The sequence below is a fragment of the Sinocyclocheilus rhinocerous genome, unplaced genomic scaffold (assembly GCF_001515625.1).
Source record: "Sinocyclocheilus rhinocerous isolate Xijiao unplaced genomic scaffold, SAMN03320098_v1.1 scaffold422, whole genome shotgun sequence".
Lineage (NCBI taxonomy): Eukaryota > Metazoa > Chordata > Actinopteri > Cypriniformes > Cyprinidae > Sinocyclocheilus > Sinocyclocheilus rhinocerous.
In genome coordinates, this window is record NW_015639767.1 from 175,386 (window position 1) to 179,749 (window position 4,364).

The 4,364-nt window shown below is 36.2% G+C and overlaps 1 pseudogene; it reads right to left on the reverse strand.

Moving 5' to 3' along the window:
* LOC107751690 (focal adhesion kinase 1-like) overlaps positions 1–4,364 on the reverse strand; it is a 76,991-nt pseudogene that overhangs the window by 51,794 nt on the left and 20,833 nt on the right.

Here is a 4,364-nt window from a genome sequence, read left to right on the forward strand (position 1 = left end):
GTAGTGTATATATATATATATATATATATATATATATGTATATTCTTTTGCATTTAATTAAACATTTAATATAAACATGAATAAATATAATAAATATACTATGTACTTTTGTATAAAATGAATACAAAACTAATACGAATGTACTTTTTGTATAAAAAATTACATCATAATATGATGTACATGATCATATAATGCCATAATATGAAGTAATAATGTTTATATCAATGAAAATTATTATAATGCAAATTTTAGATATAATAATTTTAGAAAAATAATATAATTTTTGAAATTAATATTAATTAATATTAAGTTATTAAATATGTAATATATACATAAATAAATAAATGTAAAAAATATACAGCCTACATTTTTTTCATCATAAAGTATGACGTTATGCATGATAATGTAATAATGTTTATAATAACAATGAAAGTTATTTAAAGTTTCAGATATAATTCTAGATAAAGTTTTTTATTTGTATTTAATATTACATGATTAATTATTCAATAGAGACAAATAAATACAATAAATATACTCTGTACGTTTTTTCTTCACAACATTATATTTTTAACTATTTATTGGTAAAGCATAACATGATGTATTAATATTTTCTGTCATTAATAATAATCATTATAAGTTGATCTGGCTGAGAGCTCAAGCTGTTTGATGTTGTTTCGTAGAGTGACGCAGCAGCAGGTGTTCAGCAAACACAAACACTAAATCACGCTTCTTCAGTCACAGCGAGAGTAAGAGACACGCGCCACACACCCGCTGACCTACTTCACACACACACACACCCACACCCACACACACACACACACACACACACTGAGAGCCTGTGGCCATCACACACTCACACTCACACACACACCCACTGAGAGCCTGTGGCCATCACACACACACACACTGACGTCATCTGATGAAGCGGGACACCGCGAGGGCACCTTCACCCACCTGCTGATAAAAATAGCTGAGAGTGGGTTTGTCTTCAGCGAACTGATTGAGGAAGCCCTTGGGCAGGTAACGGATCCTCAGCTCATACCTGAGGAAGAGAGAGAAAAACATGGTAAATAAAAGATTCATGACAGGAGAAATCACCATGTGCCTAAAACATCTCACACACACACACACACACCTGTTCTGATAACAGTGTCAATCTCATGAGGGAAAACTCATCTTTCACCACCAAATCAATAGAAAAACTAAGGAACTACTTTGCGCAAAAGAAGTTTATTTTGGGAAGCATTACAATTTTTTTGCATTATTTTTGACAATTAAGCATATTTTCCACATAAATAAAATAAAATAAAATGATACATGGTTGCTTTTTTTTTTTTTTAAACTGATTTGATTTGGACTATTGTTGTCACTTTGAATAATAATAATATTTTATTTATCAACCATTTTTCAGGGTACTCAAAGACACTAAAAAAAAGACATAACAAAAGCTCAAAAACAGCATAACAAAAAAACAAAAAACAATTTTACTTATTTTTATTATTTACTATAGTTTTATTTCTTACTTGTTCATTTGATTTGCACTACTGTTATATTACCTTTAATAATAATAATAATAATAATAATAATAATTTATTAAGCAGTTTTCAAAGTACATAAAGATGCTTTATGATAGATAAAAACAACAAAAGCAGTACAGCAAAAAACAAAACAAAAATATTTTATTAATTACTTTAAATAATAATAATAATAATACATTTTATTTACCAAGTTATTTATACACATTAAAAGACAGAAGGGTGTGTGTGTGTCTCTCATGCCCAGAGCTGCACACACATGATCCCTACATCACATAAACACTCAAAACTATCAATACTAGAGGAGTTCTCCTTCCAAACACTCCTGCAGCATCAAACTTTCCATCACAGGACACACATAAATCACTGTCAGACGCAGCAGTCCGATCGCTCTCATTGCTCTTTCCAGCATGTGCTCTGATCTTTTCCACAGTATGTTACAGGACGCTTCATTTGAAGGGTCTCCTGCTGAAACTCCAGAGGAAATGATCCTTCAGTGCTTTTCATGACTTCCTGGAAGTCGCTCAGGAAATGATCGAATCTCAGTTGCTGAGAAGTGAAGAAAGCAGGAGCTCAAGCGCTATTCACACACTTCTGCTTGGAAAAGTGCTTTCTCTGCTGTTAAACTGTAAAATTAGTTCTTCACTTTTGGGTTCACAAAATTAAAACTGATCTAAAAACAGAGCTAAGAGAACTAGAATCAAATTAGCCAAAATATCTAACAAACAAACAACAAAGGTCGGGAACCTACTGTATACGGCAAAAAACGATTTATTTCTGGCCAAACTAAATGTAGGATATATGCTGAATACATGTTGTAAACAGTGCGACTTAAGAAAATATTTTTTCACATTTAAAATATATTTTGTTTAAAGGCCAAATTTTATTAAAAGAAAAAAAAACACTTCCAATCTTAGAATACATTTGGGTGCTTGTAAAATGCACTTTTTAAAAGGTATTTTGGACAATACGAATACATTTAAGTCAAGTCAAGTCAAATTTATTTGTATAGTGCTTTTCACAATTCACACGTCTTTACAGAAAATCATACAGTGTATATAAAAGACATAAATTTACTTAAAAATGTATAAAACTTATGAAACACAATATATACATTGTAATAGTATTTTAAATTTAATAATACATATTTTAATTAATTAATTCATTCATTCATTCCTAATAAATAATAAATATTTAGTTAATAAATCTTTATTTAAATATATATTATATTAAAATTATAATTAAAACAATTGCAAATAAATTGAAAAATTTAAGTTTTTTAATTAATAAATTGAAAAAATCAATAAAAAAATGATAAATAAAAAAATATTTGATGAAATATAAGCAAGTAAACTGAAAATGTATATAAATACATTTTTTAATATAAATGAACTTTATTAGCAACATATATTTTTGGCTTTTTTCATTTTGAACAATATTTTAAAAAATATATACTTTTTTTTACTGTATGTGAAATGTGTAGCACTTCGGGAATGATGGGTATTCCAATCCTGCAGGCTTTCTGCCGGCCTAATAATGAGGTCATTTTGTGAGCAGATGATTGGTTGTAGCTGGGACGTGATCACTCGCGTTACTCTCTTGAGGAAATCAAAGCAGCGAGAGTGGTCTGCCCAGAGCTAAAGAACGTCTCGGTTACGTATGTAACCCTCATTCCCTGAAGGAGGGAACGGAGACGTCACATCGGTGACCGACAAATTGGGATCTCGCTTCGAGAGACCAATCTACTTCGAGTGTAACTAAACGAGCCAATGCACATTGGCATGCAATTATTGCATCCAGCTGCCGCTGATCACAGCGTGAGCATAAAAAGGCAGCCGGTGCAATGCGTACCAGGTTTTCGCCGAGGAGCCGAGTCGGTGACCCGGCCGCTCAGCGTTGGTACAGCAGCCGTGGCAACAGGACGTGACGTCTCCGTTCCCTCCTTCAGGGAACGAAGGTTACATACGTAACCGAGACGTTCCCTTTCAGTCGCTTTCAGTCGATCGCTCCGAGTCAGAATTGGGATCCCTACCAAAGCGCCATGGATGCTGCCCCTTCCAGTGTCCTGTGCGAGCCGCCTGCGCCCCTTTGTGGTGTAGGCCGGGGCTCGCAACTAGAAGACCAGTCACTGTTGTCATAGCACTACCCACTCAGAGAGATTGGATAACACTGGGAAAACGTACCCGTTCCACTTGGAACAGGGACGCTGCGGAAGCCCTATCCTTCCCGAAGTAGGTTTCGGAAGCAAATACACATATGAACATCCGTTTAGGTGCATAAGGAAAAGGCCTGGCGCTCCGCCACGTCTGGCTGCCGAGGGGATGGAGGAGCTCGACAGGGTCTACAGTACGGACACTCTGGAGAAGTTTCTAGCAAGCCGACACTAAACCGGGGCCTCTCAGTGCCTCTACCCGTTTGAGGTGAGAACACAGGAGGATACCAGCTCCACACGAAAGCTATAGGATCTAGCGAACGTGAGGGTCGCCCAGCCCGCAGCTCTACAAGTATCTGCCAGCGAGGCACCATGAGCCAGCGCCCAGGAGGATGCAATACTCCTAATAGAGTGCTCGCAATGCCTGAAGGGAGTAGTGGGAACCTTGGGCACATAGTTGGGCCGGGGCCTCAGGATTACCTGGGAGTCAGCCGGCCCAAACTCTAGGCACGAATTAATCGTTTATTTTATTATTTTTTTTCTTTTTTCTTTTAGCGACATAGACTTAAAGAGTGGAGGGAGACAGCCTTCGCTCCAACCCTTGCTGCAAAAAGGAACGCACGACCCTGATCGGGCATCTCCGGGGGTCTTCTCGGTGAGAAGAACACCACTCGACG